Source organism: Salmo salar, chromosome ssa08 (assembly GCF_905237065.1).
Source record: "Salmo salar chromosome ssa08, Ssal_v3.1, whole genome shotgun sequence".
Lineage (NCBI taxonomy): Eukaryota > Metazoa > Chordata > Actinopteri > Salmoniformes > Salmonidae > Salmo > Salmo salar.
In genome coordinates this window covers 16,491,860-16,511,555 of record NC_059449.1, presented here as the reverse complement: position 1 = coordinate 16,511,555, position 19,696 = coordinate 16,491,860, and the positions used below count along the sequence as shown (strand labels likewise).

The 19,696-nt window shown below is 43.5% G+C and overlaps 1 long non-coding RNA gene across 1 annotated transcript; it reads left to right on the top strand.

Moving 5' to 3' along the window:
• Nucleotides 1–246: 246 nt before the first annotated feature.
• On the top strand, nucleotides 247–2,473 carry LOC106610299 (uncharacterized). The gene is made up of 2 exons (XR_001329885.2): nucleotides 247–417; nucleotides 1,167–2,473. It is a non-coding gene; the product is annotated as an uncharacterized lncRNA (long non-coding RNA).
• The last annotated feature ends 17,223 nt before the right edge of the window (nucleotides 2,474–19,696 follow it).

Below are 19,696 nucleotides of genomic sequence, written 5' to 3'. Positions count from 1 at the left end.
TTCAATGTGTTGTGTTTAAAAAATAATAATAATCTGATCATATAACATGTGTTGTGTTTATATTACTTTTACAAATAAAAATATGTGATAATAAACAAACAAATCTAAACTAACAAATGTCAAATCATATTTTACGCCAAGATGGCCAGTCAATTTGAGTAACGTTATTGTGTATTCTACGTAATGACGCGGTTTTACGTTATTATGTAATGACGTCATCACGCAATGACATCACAATGTAATTTAGCTACTTTTAGCAACAAATCGACCTGCCCCTAGCAACTTCCCTTGAAAGTTAGTTGGCAACACTGAGTGGCAATGCTAATGCTGGTGATGGCACGGGCAAAGTGCAGCATTTACCAGAAACAAACCCCTGGCAAGTAATGTCGAATTCCAGCCTCCTCTGGTGGAGTTAAGGTAACAGTGAACCATATATTGTTGGTTGTTTTTAGCCGCCGTTATTTAAACATGTTACAAAGTAGCATGTGGCATCACATTGAAGCTAGCTAGCTAGCTAGCCAATACCTACTACCTCTATTGTACTTGCTTAGTCAATTAGCTAGCTATCTACACTAGCTTGACAAAATATTATTTTAACTAACTAGGAGAGGTCATCATCTGTAGTTTGACTGGTCAGCCAGATACATGTAGCCTAGCTAGATAGTCCAAACATGTTATACATACTCAATGAAACTTTTTGATAAGAGTCTTACATTGTATTATAAAATGTTAGACATGATGGCTTAGCCATAAGTAGAATAATAGATTGCACATTGAATTTACTCTGACCTGCTCCAACCAGAGGAAATGTCATGAACAAAACATTGCATGCATGAACCATATGATTCAGGAAGAAGGCTTGACTTGATTTTTCCCAGCATTGTTCATATGTAGCCTTCTCTTCCACATCATCCTGTCCTGACCCACTCCAAACCTCTAGCCACTTCATATGATAGGTCATCCTTTTGTGAATCAACACCATATTTCATGTAGTTTGCCTTGCACTGTACAAATGTGCTGCTAACCAGAGAGGTGTTAAGTCAGTCTCTTCTGAACAGACTAGTATGACATGACCCAGGGTGCACTACACTACAACACACTACCACATTACGTGTCCTGGATCCACACACATAGCCTCTTTAATTCAACCCCTCTGTTCTCTCCAGACCTGCCATGGTGAACTGACAGTAAGAGAGGAGCTGAAAGAAACCAGCCAGCACTACTCTGCTCTGGGTGAGAGGTTTGATTTGGGCCGGGGGAATTGGTGGCCCAGCAGGTCTGCCTGGTCTGCTTGCCTGCCTGTGTATCCATCGATGGAAGTGTCTCTCACCTCTGGCCATCTAGCGGTTCCTCCTGCCTCCTCCTCCTTTTCGACCTACCGACCGTCAGTCCGCTGAATGGTAATTCCCCCTGATAACCTTGGGCTGGGAAGGCGGAGTAGGGAGAGAAGGGGAGGAGGAAGAGCGAAAGAGGCTCCCGCTCCGTTGGTCTGAGCCCGGTGAGGTGATCGGTGTGTGGACAGGAGCCAGGCCAATCTAGCCATCAATTGGGCCGTCAGCCGCCCAGCCAACGGGAGACACACTGCTAATGCATGGCATTGGTCACCACGCTGCTGAAACAGCCATGTAATTATATCTCAGGGCAGGGGGCACAGGCAGTGCCAGGGAGCGAGGAGTGGAGAGGCCTTTGGACAGGGGTATTGGACTGGAAGGAGAGTCAGTGATTTTGCCTCTTTGCTGCCATTTTGGTCAATACAATCGCTAGAGCCTGAAAAATGAAATCCCCCACCAATATTTCAGTTTGTTTTTGAAAGCTAAATAAAGGTAAAATAATACAAAACATGAGATCAGTATTCCAGGTATAAACAGTGTAATTTTATACACGTTGAAACAAACAGCATGCCTGGAGTCCAGCGACTGAATTAGCCTTCTCTCTAATATTACTAGAAACAAATCTGGAGAGTTGGTTGTTGATTCATGAATATGGAATGGAAATCATAACATTTCATGGTCATTACAAAAGTATGTCAGAAGACGCAGTCATACAAATAAACAAACTTTGGGTATTTTGTTTTGATGATTGTAACTAATTCCCAGGGCTCTAGGTCCATGCCCACCAGCCGCACACAACATTATTGTGGAAGAGGGAAACACTTAAGAGCCATTGTTTTCTTTGTGTTGGAGTTTCTGATGCCTGGCTGGTGAGGAATGTGTAGTGAAAGTAGCTTTTCTCCCTTCTGCTACACATCTCTAGTCATTAGGTTTAGAGTTTTCCGTAAACTTTAACTGTCAATTCACTATAATAGTAAATTAAAAGAGCTTTGTAATGTAAGAGGTTGTGTTGTTTGAATTATTAATGTCTTGAAAAAGTCTCAATTTCATAGAAATAGCATAGAAACAGTCATATTTGTAAAATGACCGTAAATATATAAAGTAAAGCATTTTAAAACCTCCAAAATAAAATGTAATCAGTCGATCAGTCAAACGTGTCATTCTTGCTATTGAAGCGTTCAAAACCTACCTAATGAGTTCCTCGGAAACCTACCTAATGAGTTCCTAGGAAACCTACCTAATGAGTTCCTAGGAAACCTACCTAATGAGTTCCTAGGAAACCTACCTAATGAGTTCCTAGGAAACCTACCTAATGAGTTCCTAGGAAACCTACCTAATGAGTTCCTAGGAAACCTAACTCTTTCCTCCGGTGTATTTCAAACGTTAACCCCCAAGAGTCCTTTATTGCATCCAAGGTAGTACATGTACTTGATCTTCATTTGACCACACAACAAAGAGCCAAGTATGTGTTGCTGTGTGTTTGGTCAGTCATTCTCCCCGGGCCTCTCCCAGAGTATTGGCTTCCGTGGAGCTTTTGGCGTCAGTGGTGGGATCAGTTATTCCCAGTCTCACCTACAACACGGTGTGTACATTGTTGTCTGGCGGTTATTGGCAGCTCTGCCTTCATCCTCCGACACCGGCGGCCTCCCTGGTGGCCTTTGTCACAGAAGAAAGAGAATGATCAATATCCCAGTTAAACTCGACTTTCAAAGCTGATCGCATACGGGCTCGTTCAGGGGCCCCCTCCGCTTTAATGAATTTTCTTTCATTCCACGCGAGTTTTTAAAACATCAAATAATAAATTGGCCGGGGCACAGTAAAATATTTAGATCTATTGACTGTGGTTGAAAAATGGAGAGGGCAAAAACTCTGGTGGTTTGATGTTGATATAGTCTGAGCACTTTAATCCACCCGAGTGATTCCTTTTATCTGCCTGGGCTTCTCCAACAGAGAGAAAAGGAGCCTCAAGAATATTCTCAAACACGCAGCAACTCTTTTTAAACCCCCCTGCTTTACCTTTGCTGCTGCACATTCTCAAGCCGTCTTTCCGAGGAGAGTGTATTCTTCCGATTGTAAGGCAGTGGCAATGCTGAGGACAACAACTCCACACAGCAGCAGCGAACACGAGCGAGGTGATAAAAATGACATCACACGGGGAAGGGGGCTACAGAAGTTTGTTGGCCATAGGTATTGATAAAAATATCATTACACTGCCTCTGACATGAAACGTCCCAGAATGGAAAAGAGTACAAGAAAGGAGAAGACAAGATTGTAAAGAGTGTTGGTGTGAGGTTATCAAAGAGACTCATATCTTTGAATATTGACTGCTTGTTTTTGAAAGAGGATGACACATGGTACAAGCAGAAGATGAAGAGGACTTTTCTCTTTGTGGTTACATTGTTGCTCGGCTCAAGACGTGTTTGTTAATAATAAGCCCTTTGAATGGTTCTGCAGTCCAATCAAGACTTAGACAGACCGATACATGTTTGTTTTTAAGGGTAGCTGTGGTATCTCTTCTTTTCCTTTACCAGAAACTCTCTTATCTAGTGTGATATGGTTTGAGTTAGTTTGGGCGTCCCCAGTCAAAGTCACATAGAGGTGAAGTGCCCAGGCCTAACCTGTCCCCTCGCGGAGCCACTCTCCCTATCGTAGTGGTAAATTGCGCTGCGTGTGTGTATACTGCTGCGTGGATGCTTGTGGCTTGGCCGTGTGTGTACAGTGTGTGTGTGTTTGGCTGGCGTGACAGCCCGGCCTTGACGTTAAACATCTGTTGGGTGATTCATTCGGCTCAGGATGCGGAGTGACACTGAGACACGGCGCGGGCGCTCCCATCTACTCCCTCCCTCCTCTCCCAACCTGCCCCTCATTAGCCCGGATTGCTTCGCCACGCCACGCAAACCACTTTTCTGATGATGCCGTCATTTTCCCTTTTCTCCCTCGCGGTTAGTCCACCAAAGTGACATCCTGCTCCCCCCTCCTGCCCCAGATGCATAGCCTTGGGGAGATTTAGAGATGGCAAACACAATGAAACTCAAGAACCTGGCAACCAATGCCTGGTCTCTCCCAGAACTAGGTTTATTTAGTCCTTCCTTCCCCCAACGCCTGGTCTCTCCCAGAACTAGGTTTATTTAGTCCTTCCTTCCCCCAACGCCTGGTCTCTCCCAGAACTAGGTTTATTTAGTCCTTCCTTCCCCCAACGCCTGGTCTCTCCCAGAACTAGGTTTATTTAGTCCTTCCTTCCCCCAACGCCTGGTCTCTCCCAGAACTAGGTTTATTTAGTCCTTCCTTCCCCCAACGCCTGGTCTCTCCCAGAACTAGGTTTATTTAGTCCTTCCTTCCCCCAACGCCTGGTCTCTCCCAGAACTAGGTTTATTTAGTCCTTCCTTCCCCCAACGCCTGGTCTCTCCCAGAACTAGGTTTATTTAGTCCTTCCTTCCCCCAACGCCTGGTCTCTCCCAGAACTAGGTTTATTTAGTCCTTCCTTCCCCCAACGCCTGGTCTCTCCCAGAACTAGGTTTATTTAGTCCTTCCTTCCCCCAACGCCTGGTCTCTCCCAGAACTAGGTTTATTTAGTCCTTCCTTCCCCCAACGCCTGGTCTCTCCCAGAACTAGGTTTATTTAGTCCTTACCCAACGCATGTTCAATTGAAGTAATTCAAAATACTTTTTCCGTGAAAAGATGATTTAAGCGTGCCCGATTCATAATACACGTTGTTTATGTTTGATCTGAAAGACTGTTTGAAAGATTATGTATTGCTTTTGTTGACACACAAGACAGATAAAACACATTTCTGTAGTAAAAAAATGAATGTGTGCCATTCGATAAATATCTGGATTTAAGTGTGGTATGGAACTATGTTAGTCACTTTTGAAATGCTGACTTTATTTGTTATCTGTTAGGGAATACTTTATGTAATACTGCAGTAAAGGCCTACAGATATGTACGTAGACTACATCTATTTGGCTTGTAAATCATTTCAACCCAGTGACAGATGCTCTTCCTCACCACTTTACAAGGCCCTGTAATCACTTGAGTGAATACAGCTTGACTGATTAAGGTTTAGAGCATTTGTCCGACTTGTTCTACACAAACCCAGAGTACAGATGTCGGCTCGTAACTTGATCACCCTGCAATGCAGGACATTTTAATATGTGTAGTGTATTTGAGGTTTAAAAAGGCTTCGGAAGTTTTTAATGTCCACGTTGAAAATTCAGACTTGATTTTCCCTTACGGAAAATGTAACAACCCCTACAAAATATCAATTAATTATAATCCACAAAATAATTCACATTTTCTGTTGCTACAGGTTTCTTTTTCTGCTGTAGCAAACTGGCTCAAATTAAGAACCTACATCTGTAATGTGTGGTGTAGTACTGTGGCCCACATTGTAACAGTACAGAAGAACATCGGCTTGCTATTTGGTGAGATTTGTCAGTTGGAAAGTGCTGGTGAGGACAACACTCAGTATGTGGGGTTGCTGTATTATCAGTATCTAAGCATTTTACTGTGTTGGCTACAGCAACGTTTCGGCATAACCGTGTGTATTTCTCAGATGAAAACTTGCCATTATTTCATCTTCTGTCACTTTTCCTTCAATTGTAAACTGTCTGTATGTTGTAATTGCATCGGTCATAAATTCGGCAGCATTCGTTTTTCTTTTTGGATCCTTGCAGCCATTTTCTGTCAGGATGAAAGGAGAATAAATAGGCCCATGTCAAACCTCTGGCCGCTCTGTACAGCACAGTGTGTCCCCTATCAACCCCACACTAAGGGAACCTGTCCTCATAGTTTGACCAGTATGGTGTATATCAGCACCACTTCAACCCAGCTGCTGCAACATCACTAAACAGTCTGACGACCAATATGAACAAATGGCGATCCAAAAAAACAAGACATCGATGACCAGCAAACTAGCATGTAGTCGATGATGACATACTTGTAAGTTGGATAGGAAAACACTGCAGCTGCTTGTTGAAGGGAATGATGTCACCGTGTTCGGTACAGTCAGACCCGGGGAGGGACGCTAGATTCTAGAAGCCCTTTGATCCTGTCTCCATGGCGCCCCCAGATGTTCTGAAGCTTGTCGGGGCATTGTGATGTGGAAGCCTGTTTATTTACAGAGGTAATGTCCAGTCCATTATATGCACAACTCATCCATCAAACACAGAGGAACGATCAGGGAGATTTCTTTCTTTGCACTTGATGATGAGAGTATACCCACATGTATTACTCCCATGGGTGCGTCCACAATGGCACCCTATTCCATATGTAGTGCACTACCTTTGACCTGGGTCCATGCGCTATACATGGAATAAGGTATCATTGTCAGATATTTATGATAAGCACAGTTGTTGTATCCTAATGTTATTAGGCATTCTGTACTGTAGGTAGTTATTTCCTTCAATTTCTGAATTCCAAATAGCCCTTTTTCTCCTGTTGTTCTGCCTTGTCACCAACAGGTGGCAGTATGATACCTGAATCTGGCAGTATTGCAGCTCAACTCCATGAGTCCTACAGTCTTAGAAGAAGCAGTCTCTTTGATTTGGTGATTGCCGAGTATATACCACTGCAAAGTACAAACTCACCATCAGAATGCCTAAATGGGTAAAAATGTAGATCAGAATAAAATGTGAGGATATATTTTCATTCACACATGCGCCATCTCTTTATGTGTCCTGTCTTTGTTTAGTGTAGTAATTTACGTTCAGTACATCTATCCACGTTTGAATGTTTGTCGGTCTTGGAAGAGGGCTGGAACGGGTATTATGTTCTGCTAGTTTTATAGCACTACACAAAGCCTCATATTTGAATTTCTTTTCAATATAAGGCTTGGGTACTACATATGTAGACAGTATGTCACGCTGAGGTGCTGCAATGATGTCCAAAGTTGATTTACTGTACACTTGTATTCTTCTGATATTGGTCAGCTGTCTTCAGAAATGAGTATTATTTTCTGGGACTCCAGTTGTCAGTTGTGTGCTGCATTTCAACAACCATTTGAATGTTTTTTGTTTTGTTTGTTAATGTAATAAGATATCATAAGGTGAATGCACCAATTTGTAAGTCGCTCTGGATAAGAGCGTCTGCTAAATGACGTAAATGTAAATGTAAAACGAAATCACAGGCGAGAGAGAGAGTATTTGAGACCAGGGATTTTTGTTTGCCAAGGTAATTTTCAGGAAAAAATATTGCTCTCTCAATCAATCGCTTCTTTATCAAGTCGAAAAATACTATTTCTAAAGATTCTGAACATTATTTAAAAATTCAATCCTCTCTCTTTGGTGCCAGAATGTACAACTGTACACTCGAGCTTTTGGATCTTTTTAAAATGTTTTCCTCTTCCAATATTGACAATATCACTCCTCCAACTCGCGGGTGCAAAGGGATGGATGCAGATGGGACACGGTTTTCCCTCTAACCATCAGGCTACTCTAATCCCCATTGAAAGCAATTAAAAGGTAGCTGAATCCTAAAACCCTAATTTCTGGGGTTGTTGTCACGGCAGCCCGACACAATGAATTCTCTTTGTTTGTTTACTTGGCAACAGAAGCTCAAGGTGGACTTTCTATTGACTCTTGTCAAGTCTCAATATGATAAAACTACTAGCTCTAGTAAAAATAAACCGGACTAGGGGACTGGCCATTACTATTCACCACTACTATTCAGAATTTTGTAGGATTTATTGTTGTTCGTAAATTGTATTTCCCTCTTAATTTTAAGTAATGAAAAGGCAGTTTTCCCATCTTTGACATTCATTGCTTCCACTCAGAGAATTAGTAGATTTATTTTCTGTTGAGAAAAAAAAAAATGGAGAAAAAAAATCAATTAGTGCTAAATTTATTCATAGATTTCTGGAGTCTGGGCGATCAATGCGAGTCCACTCAGAGGGGCTCGGTGGGACCCGGTTCATCCCAGTTAATGTGTTTGAAGGGGAATTACCATTGATGTTGTTTTGCCTTCCTTGCAGGTCAAAGAGCGCGTCGAGCTGTCACGCCCCAGCGCCACCATGGAGGGGCTCTCCTCGCCCACCTGGCCTAGCTCGCCTAGCTGGCCGTTACCCACAAGGCACCTGGACAGGAGAGGGACCCGCAGGCAGGAGGGCCAGAGGGGGAAGAGTGAAGGAGTGTCAGCTTGACTGTAAGTCATTATCCACAAACACCACCCACCCACCCACCCACGGACACTCAGGGATTCACTGTGCTGGGGCTAATTGTGAATCCCATCATCCATTGCAATACGGCACATTGATTTATCTCACTAAACACACAAAGAAACAAATACACTTGACTCTGAGGTAGCCTACTGGTATTTCAGTGGGGACTAATGTGTTTGTGTACGCTATCATAAATGACATGTATAGTATGTGCACAGTACTGAACACTAAATAGGCAACTCGAGTAGCAGTAGGTAACTGCCTGTCTGATTGGTGGGGGAAAAGGAATCGCAATTCATTCAACACAAGCAATTGAGACTTCTCCAGTCCTCCATTATGAGAGGGAGTTATAGGCTTGTTCATCATCAGGTCCACAGTAACTTAATGATATGATGTGCTTCCTGTATGATCCTCTTCCTTTGAGCAGCATCACTACTTTTTCTTCAGCGCATTAACACACTCGCTATCGATTTCAAACAGTTCCAGCACACAGGCCATAGTCCAGGTCAATTAGAGATATTTGGACATTTGCAAATCATTTTTTCCCCTTCAGATCCTGAGGCTCTTAAAATGCACTTTTGCCCCTCACAGCACTGGGAAGATTCTCTGTGGAGCCTGACATCTTGATCCGCAACAGAGACTAAATGATAACCGTTTCCTTGTAAATACTCTACCCTGCGGGGGAAGAGTTTAAATAGACCAACTAGTTTTCTCTCTCTCTCTCTCATTTATCTACAGTACTTGCTGAACATCCATATTATTAACTTTACTGAACATTAACAACATACTGTATGCACTTTGGCCTAGTCTTCTCCATCACACATTTTTACTGTAGATGGGATAGAGATCAAAACCACACAAACACAATGCATGGTGTTGTTACTGTACAATACAAACAGGATAAGCATTCAGTCAAATGTGCAGTGGTCTCAATGTAATGCAACCAATTCCTAGCTGCATGGTGAATTAGTCGCAGTACTAGGAGTTTAGGGCGTTCCTAAATGTAAAGGAAATATAATTCCATCATTATTCTTAACTGTCACTCTTTGTATTTTTTTCTTTCTTTAAAGATAATATTCTTTAAAGGCTCCTCTATTTCAGTCGGAGAGAACAAGCTCCTCTCTGTTTCAGACTGTTTGGTCTCTCAGCATCTGTGATCACTCTCATTAGTCTCTCACAGAGCAACTCACTTCACTGCACAGACAAGCGCGCACGAACGCAATGCCTCACACACACACACACACACACACACACACACACACACACACACACCCAGATCAACTCTCTTCAGTCCATTTATTTTAATTTCAAACATATCATTGACTGCTGTCTGAGTGCACAGCAGCTTCAACCCAGATCTAAGAGAAAGTGTTTATTTTAAAGTAACTAATGCCCTCACTCTTATACAACAGAAATATACATGGGGAGAATCGATTAGCTGCAAAGCCAATATTAGTATATATATATATATATATATATATATATAAAATTATTTATTTTAATGTTGAAAAAATAACAATTTGTAAATAATTCCCTTTACTAACAAGTATGCAGCCTCTGTACTGCTGAAAATATACAAATCTGTTTATTTATTTTTTACAGTAAACGGCAATGTGAAAGAGTGACCCTAGCATTATCATTCTGCTTCCTGAAACCTTCTTGTTTATAGTAGATGACAACGTCCTCCCACTAACGTGTCCACGGTGAACTGCTGTTACAAACACAAACACAAGACTGACATAAACACCATTTGATTGAGATACAAATGTTTTCACAACACATATTCAGCCTTTGATAATCCCGAAGGGGATAATGTGTCCGTGAAGAAGAAAAAAGAAATGCATAAATACAAAAGAAAAGGCCAATATAAAATGTTACATGGTACTCTGTTCATAAAATAGTATAAATGACTTACAATAAACATCTTTACAGTTCAATACCAGTGGCTGATATGATACACTATATTCTAATGTAATGTGATATATTCTAATGTGATATATTGTAATGTTCTGGGGAGATATTGGCCCCATGTCACATCCTTATCAAACAGGTGTTTTGTCCCCTTCAATGCAGAGTTATTATTTCCGTATGGCTGCCTGTGATCTATTACTTGTAAATGTATAGATCTTTTCTTTCTGCAAGCCCCCCCCCCCTCTCCCCTCTCTCTGAGCATGCTGCTAGGAGATCAATTGTGTTTGTACTGTATGTATGTGTATGAAAGAGTCCCCACAGTCAGTTCCTCCACTTATACGGTAATGTACTGACATAGGAGATTCCACGGGGAATGCACACACAGAATAGTGAGCTACGTCGGCACCAGCGTGCTTGTAATGTATTGTTGGTACTGTAGAGGGTTGGAGCAGCAGAGCGACGCACTGACGTGTACAGTGCCTCCAGAAAGTATTAACTTATTCCATATTTTGTTGTTACTGCCTCAATTCAAAATGGACTTAAAAAAAATCTCACCCATCTACACACAATACACAGTAATGACAAAGCGAAAACATGTTTTAAAAAATTGTTGCTAATTTATTGAAAATGAAAAACAGAAATATCTCATTGACATAAGTATTCACATCCTTGAGTCAATACTTTGTAGAAGCACCTTTGGCAGCGATTACAGCTGTGAGTCTTTCTGGGTAAATCTCCTAAGAGCTTTACACACCTAGATTGTGCAACATTTGGCCATTTTATTATTTTGAAAATTCTTCAAGTTCTGTCAAATTGGTTGTTGGTCATTGCTAGACAACTGTTTTCAAGCAGTTTTTTTTAAGACAAAACTGTAACTCGGCCACACAGGAACATTCACTGTCCTCGCTGTAAGCATCTCCAGTGTAGATTTGGCCTTGTGTTTTAGGTTATTCTCCTGCTGAAAGGTGAATTCATCTCCTAGTGTCTGGTGGAAAGCAGACTGAAACAGGTTTTCTTCTAGGATTTTGCCTGTCTTTTGCTCCATCCGTTTCTTTTTTTATCCTGAAAAACTCACCAGTCCTTAACGATTACAAGCATACCATAACATGATGCAGCTACTACTATGCTTGAGAGTGGTACTCAGTATTGTGTTGTATTTGATTTGCCTCACACATAACACTTTGTATTCAGGACAAAAAGTTAACTGCTTTGCCACTTTTTGCAGTTTTACTTTAGTGCCTTGTTGCAAACAGGATGCATGTTTTTGAATATTTTTATTCTGTACCGGCTTCCTTTTTTTCACTCTGTGAATTAGGTTAGTATTGTGGAGTAACTACAATGTTGTTGATCCATCCTCAGTTTTCTCTTATCACAGCCATTAAATGGTTTTAAAGTCACCAATCCCTGAGCCGTTTCCTTCCTCTCCGGCAACTGAAGGACGCCTGTATTTATTTTAGTTTTTATTTAACCTTTATTTAACTAGGCAAGTCAGTTAAGAACAAATTCTTATTTTACAATGACAGCCTAGGAACAGTGGCGTTAACTGCCTTGTTCAGGGGAAGAACGACAGATTTTTACCTTGTCAGCTCGTTCCATCTAGCAAACTTTGGGTTACTGCTCCAATGCTCTAACCACTAGGCTACCTGTCGCTCCTGTATCTTTGTAGTGACTGGATGTATTGACACACCATCCAAAGTGTCATTAATAACTTTACCATGCTCAAAGGGATATTTAATGTCAGTTTTTATTTTATTTTTACCCATCTACCAATAGGTGCCCTTCTTTGCGAGGCATTGAAAAACCTCTCTGATCTTTGGTTGAATCTGTGTTTGAAATTCACTGCTCGACTGAGGGACCTTACGGATAATTGTATGTGTGAGGTACAGAGATGAGGTAGTCATTTCAAAATCCATGCAACTTATTGAGTCCATGCGACTTGTTAAGCACATTTTTACTCCTGGACTTATTTAGTCTTGCCGTAATAAAGGGGTTGAATACTTATTAACTCAAGACATTTCAGCGTTTCATTTTGGATTCAATTTATTTCTATATTTTTTATATTCCCCTTTTTCATTATGGGGTATTGTGTGTAGGCCAGTGACACAACATGTACATTTAACACCTATTAAATTCGGGCTGTAACACCATTTTTGGGGGAAAAAGTCAAGAGGCGGGAATACTTTCTGAAGGTAGTAAATACATGCACACACACACACACACACACACCTTACAACGGCCCTCGCAGTGTCTAAACCCACCACTGTACTGTATGCATGTTGAGGTTACGACCTTCCTGTACGTATTGGCCTTGCTGATTAATCAATCACTGAGCTCCTGTTCTGTTTCACTGAGCTACAGGGGGATACAGGCTCAATGAGAACTTTCATCACAGCAAAATACTTCTAGCTATTTTATTAATCCTTCAGACTGACCCAACTACCTGTCCACAGCAAAAGGGAATTATTCCCATGCATTTCAATATTATATCGACCTTAACTACCCAAGTTTAAGTCCTAAATCCATACTGGCTCTCTGTCTGAGAAGCTATAGGGCTCCCTCCTCCCCTCACCTGTCTCTTCCCTTTTACAGCTGAGGTGGGAGGCAGGTCACACGCTAGGCTGTGGGGGTTTGATGTATTTAACCCAGCCAAAGTCAGGAAGTGAGAAGATGTGTACGACGGTCTGTGTGTGTGCATACCTTTCCTTGTGCTTGTGTGTGTTCGTTGCTCCCACCCAGCGACAGAGGCTCTCCCAGAAGGTGACGGTGACCTCTGAGTCAGTGGTTTATCATGTCGCGTTGATTCACCGGGAGCGGTGGGGCCGACTCCATCTGCCGTCAGTTCAGGCTCTCCGTTATGTCAGTTGGGCTGTGTTAAGTCTGAGGCAGAGAGCGTTTCGCCGCGGTGCTGACGGCGTCCTGAGCGCTAGGCAGGCAGGGTCGGAGACGGCAATCACAGTGACAAGCCCTCAAAACAGGCAGGCCATGAATATGCAAGATAGCTTCCTCCATACTACATCAGAACAAAGGAAAACAGGTTGCTGTTGCTGAAAGGTAAAAATAAGCAATTTTGCCATCTTAGGTTTGTGGTGTTGACAATTTTAGTATATTTCTTCTTGACTCTCAGGTCGTTTCATGTTTATTTCAGCGGTTTTAGAATGATCCAGTAGAAAAGGAAAAGTTCCTTGTCGGTTACATCACTAGATATTAAATCAGTACAGCTTCGTCACAAAATAATGACGTGAAAATTAAAGTCAGAATGCGTTAAAAAAACAAACATCTAATTGGACTGACTCCTTTTCATCTCTGTAGTATGTATGATCTAATATTTAAACATTTCTAAATTATATCATACTTTTTTTTTTTACATTGCGTCAATATTTTGATTGAGCCTGATAGGGACTTCACTTGGTTTCAGTCTGATTGGGATTTGTTGTGACTTAAGTCAACACCTGTCTTTTGTGTGTTTTTTTGTTCATTTGAGAAAAGCTTAAGTTACAATGACAAAGCTGTGTTCCCCCCCAGAATGAACCTTCATTCTGTGTTTGCCATTGAACACCCCTGTTGATACAGCAGATCTAGGCCTGTGTCGAACTTCTGAATTGTTTGTAGGTTCCTCAGTGTGTGATGAGGTCTGAGAGGACCTGGGTGGACTGACAGGCACTGGACCATGCAAAGCAAACACAGAGATGGCTCTCTAACTGGGTTGGTGTGTGGGTAAAGCTTTGTGTGCTCTCTGTAGTCTAGAGAGATACATAGCCCTATATGCAGTCAAGTCAGTCAGTCAGTCAGTCAGTAACAGCCTGTTTTTCCCAGACAAAGGCACCATGTTGGTGGTCCTCAGAGATCAGCTAACACTCTCGCCCACTAAAGGAAGTGATAACAGGGCTGTGTGTGTGTGTGTGTGTGTGTGTGTGTGTGTGTCTACTACTGACAACAGCAGTAGTAAACCCCAGTGAAACTTCCACATCAAGAGACAACAGAGCTCCCAACCTGATGACCTGGCCGTTCTTATTCTCCTAGAGCAACAACACCCAGTAACTGAAACACTAATGAGATGTAGAGATGAGGACCAGGCCGTTCTTATTCTCCTAGAGCAACAACACCCAGTAACTGAAACACTAATGAGATGTAGAGATGAGGACCAGGGAGACACTACGATAGCACTATACCCAATATGACGTTTGAAATGTCTCTATTCTTTTGACTGTAATGTTCACTGTTCATTTCTCATTGTTTATTTCACTTTTGTTAATTATCTATTTAACTTGAGAGCGAGATTGGCCTCCTACCCAGAAGTGTCTAATTCCTGTGTTATTCTATTGCCTTGTGCTTCAGTACAACCTCTCAGATAGCAAAGCATTACCATTAGTAGTGAGGTGATAGCTAGTATTATTTCCATATGTGGCTGGCTGGCCTCACACTGCTGTTACTGCCATGTGTTTAATCCAGTGGAAGTAAGATCAGATTCACTCTGCCTGTGTTTACACAGGCAGCCCAATTCTGATCTTTTTTCCCCCACTAATTGGTCTTTTGAAGCACATTAGATATTTTCTGATTATTGATAAGAAAAAAAATATCAGAATTGGTGCTGCCTGTCGAAATGCAGCCTCTGTGTGTACATGGACTGATTTGGGATCAGATTGGCTTAGATTCACTTTTCTTCTTTCCGCCGTCACCCTGTACTGTACAAGAGGAAAAGGGTAGTGGCGCTATTAACTGTACAAGTTTCCTGTTTGGTGGAAGGGGTCTCGCATTCCAGAGCGCGCGCACACACAAATTCAAGCAGACAGGCACGCATGCACACACACACTCTGTCTTTCTCTGAAACACTTTGAATGCCGTGCACACCTCTTTCTCTCTGCCTCTGTCTTTATGGGAATGCCACTCTGACTGGCCCGTTATGCAACGAGCGGGGAGCCCTCCCCTTCCACCAGAGTTGCTGCTGGACTTCTCTGAGCTTCCTAAAAGCTTTTAGCTTTAACACAGCGCCCGGGACACACACAGGCCCGTTTCTCCCTCCTCTCTCTCCGCCAGGGTCCGAGGAGTGTATTGTCATGTGAGGACCTGATTGCCTTGAATCAGCCATCAATTATTCAAACGATGGCAGATAGCATCCACCTTTAGCGACGCGCGGCAAAGGGGCTTTCAGGAGGAAGTGGAGAGAGTGAGACCAACTCGGCCTAGACCTCAGTAATCAATACGGGTGGTGGCAACTTGCTCTCTGTCTCTCTCTCTCTCTTACTCTCTCTTCCTCTCTCTCTCTCTCTCTCTCTCTCTCTTACTCTCTCTTACTCTCTTCCTCTCGCTCTCTCTCGCTCTCTCTCTCTCTCTCTTCCTCCCTCTCTCTCTCTTTGCGTGGGACTGTGACAGCCATGTGAGCCTTGTGGAGAGGCATACTGCCGTGTCTGTGGAGGCCACCGTGTAGGCCCGGCCGAGGTTTGGAAACTTGCCCGTACGCGTCCCAGTCCCACTTATTCAAAATTTAAACCCGCCCTCTCTGTTTGTCTCTCTCTTTCTCCAGCGGGCCCCGTCGGTCGTCTGAGCCGAGCTGATGAGCTGTAAGTGAGCTTGATGAATGTCCCCGTTCACCCGTGACACCTGGTTCCCCCAAAACACGGGGGCTGAAGGAACCTCAGGGATACAGGGGGGGGAAGAAAAAGGACTGGCTCTTTCTTGGACGGGTCCGACAGTTTTAGGGACCACCCAGGATTTGTGTGCAAGAGGTTTTCTCTACTTCTTGGCATTTTTTTCTGAACATGGTCTCCATGAAGAGGCCTCTGGCACACCTTTTCCTCCTGTACTTTAGTCACTGTCACTGCCTCACAAAGACCTGAACACTGTCTGACGTCACCACCCACACAGGCTGACCTTCCAGGCTTCCAGACCTGGAAACATTTCCCCTCCTCTCTCAGTCTGTTTGCTAATAGAATATCGGCTTACCCATGGAGCCGGCGCTGGCCGTTCCACTCCCCCAAAAAGACAACAGCCCAGGTTTTAAAGAGTCGTTTATCCTGATGAAGTGTAAATCACACCTGCTCCGGCTGAAGAGGGGCCGTTTTTTTCTCTTCTCATCCTCGTCTTCCACGTGTGAACATTCCACCAGGTTTCCTCTCTGCCTTTCCTGTCTGTAGCGGAGACAAACTCAACACCCCCCGCCCCGCATGCTAATAAATCAGTCCAGCAAGCTTGCGACTTGAGGGGGGAAAGAACATTTGTCGGGGAGGGGAAGGAGAGGAGGGTGACTGGGTGGGGGGGGGGGGGGGGTTGTTCGTTGGAAGAGTTGGATAACAATGGCTGCCGTCCAAGGTTGGCTAATAGTATCTGACACACTGTGCAATTTTGAGGCTTATCTCAACATTGTTTTTACAGCTGTAATTAAGCCACCTAATCAGAAGCACATTGGTCAGGACAGTCTGGGGCTGTGAGGGAGCACACACACACACACACACACACACACACACACACAGTGAGCTCTGTTCCACCCCGCGGTGCAGCAGCAGTACTGGGACGGAGGCCAGCTGGGAACTGTGGGTGGGAGAGCATCCTGAACACACACACACACACACACACACACACACACACACACACACACACACACACACACACACACACACACACACACACACACACACACACACACACACACACACAGTATCTGTGAACTAGTGCCACACTAAAACAGCACAGATCCTGAGAAGAAGCAGGTCTTGTGTGTGTGTTCTTGTGGTAACACTGAGTGTCTATGCAGTTATGTATGAGATATTGTGTGTCTTTGCCGTATTAGTGTGCATTGCATGTGTGTGTGTTTATAAAGTGAGCAATCACGCATTGGGCTTATGTGTGCACAAGTGTATTTCCATGTGTGTCCGCACATATCCTTTTGCATGTACACAATGCCCGTGTGTGTGTGTGTGTGTGCGTGCAGTTGCTTTGGGGCCCTTAGAGGTGGGGCCCCGCCCTTGTCAGGGCCCGGTGCCGTGTCCCCCACTCAAATGGCAGCTGCAGCACAGCCCCAGCGCAGCGAGACGGAGGAAGGCCAGGGCCAATGTCAACAGATGAGCTGGTCTGGACCGGCTGTCTTGCTGTGTGTTCTGATTGTAAATTGCGCTGGTGATGATTCGAGAACTCCAACACAGGATGTAGACTCTTAAAACTGTCCAGAGAAAATAATTTTCAACTATGTTCAGGAAAACCCCTCCTCTCCAACCCCGGCCCTCTTTTAATTTAAACATCATGGGTTGTGTGAAGAGGTGGAAGAAGTTGGTGTGTAAATGATTTTAAGGCCTCCTGAGTAAGGGGCCAGACAATGGGGTCTGTTCATTTGTTTCATCGTATCTCCTCCTACTTTCTCACGCACTCACAGGCACTTACATGGACAGGTCAAGTACTGTCTGTCACCGGCACTAAGAAGGGGAAATAGTTTGTGTGTGTGTGCTTGTTTGAACTGTACAGTATGTGTGTGTACAGTATGTTTGTTTGGAAGAGCTTTTGTTAGTTTGTATTGGCTTTACATGTTGGATGTATGCCTAAGTGTGTGTGTGTGTGTGTGTGTGTGCGTGTTCAGTGTGTGTGTGTGTGTGTGCACGTACGTATGTGTTTTTCGTGTACGTTCCTAGGCGCTCGTGTGTGTTAATGCTATTATTCAGTTGTTTATTCCTGAACACGGCTGTGTGTGTCTCTCTCTGTCAGTTAGTGGGTTAGGAAGATCAATGGACTCTGTACCAACAGCTGCAGAGCTGCGAAGTTGACGGGGATGAATTCATATTGTTCTGCTCTTCTCCTCTACCGCCTCCTACTCACCGTGTCACGGGGTGCAGCCCAAATTGCGCCCTAATGCCTATGTAGTCCACTACTTTTGACCAGAGCTTTATGGAACCTGGTTAAAAGTAGTGGCCCTGTGTAGGGAATAGGGTGCCAATTGGGATGCTCACATGATGTCATCATCGTGGGACTAGGCCTCGGTCGGTCGGTACGTACAGTACGTTGCTGTTTCCTAAACGTCCCCGCAAACTAACCACCGCCGCTGCTGCCGTATGCGTCTCCCACCGCCACAGCCCTGATCTCTCCCTCTCTGAATCATCGCTACCCTCGAAGCATTGTGCTGATCTAGAACACTAAATGTTATGAGTGGGGAAGCCTGCTGCAGGAGCTAGACTTGATTTTCATATTGCATCCATGGATGGTATTTTGGGTTTTAGGTTTTTAAAAACCATCTGTATAGTGGTTTATATTCATCACAAGTATAGTGTGCTGATACGACAAGTACATTTCCACTTTCTACGATGGTGTTGTCATTTTAGCCTAAAACGTTTGAGGCATTGACGTGGCGTTGTTGTCAATGTAGCTTATAGCTGCAATATGTCACTTTTTGGGCGACCTGACAAAATTCACATAGAAATGTGCGTTATAGATCTGTCACTCTCATTGAAAGCAAGTCTAAGAAGCGGTAGATCTGTTCAATGTGCACTTTCTTTGCTTCCCAGTTTTAAGTTTCGTTTTGGCTTTTACTTTCGGTTTTGTACACCAGCTTCAAACAGCTGGAATACAATATTTTTGGTAATATAAAATATATTTCACAGCGGTTTAGATGGTACAATGATTCTCTACACTATACTCGCTTGTTTTGTCACATAAGATGAAATTAGGCGAAATATATACATTTTAGCAATCAGGAAATGGCGAAGCGATTTCTGGATAGTACATCTTTAACCCATAATGTTAATTTATTTCTCTGGTTCATTTCTCTGGGCTGGGTGCATACATTTGTCAGTAAAACAGATTTGTTAGCGTATCCAAACACCGTGGCTACCTGTAGTCAGCTGGTGGATGGCGTTTCACATTCCCTGACCCCTGCATCGCCACGGTGGTGTTATGTGACCATGAACGTGTTAACAGGGCCAGAATCCTCTCAGCATGTCCTTAGGCCTTATTTAGATTTGTGTGTTTTTCTCCACCACTGTGCCTCCTTCCTCTCTGCTCCCCTCCCCTCCACCTTCCCTTCCTCACAGCTCCACAGATATTTAGTTTCTTCAAATTTTGTATATATTTTTTCTAGGAGAGGAGGGAGGCAGGGGGAACATAAGTTTGTGTGACTTGACTGGAACAGTGTGTCGCTGCTTCAACGTTTGGCAGCGAGTCCCTTTCCTCCCTCCTTCCTTCCTTCCCTCCCTCCTTCCCCCCCGCCCACCTCCACAGAAATGTCCAGCTTGATTTAATCAGGAGGGGAAGAGATTTTTTTTTACTGGGCTTGGGACCAAAGTGGCAACAGCGTGGGGACAGGTCTGACCCTGCCTGCAACTGG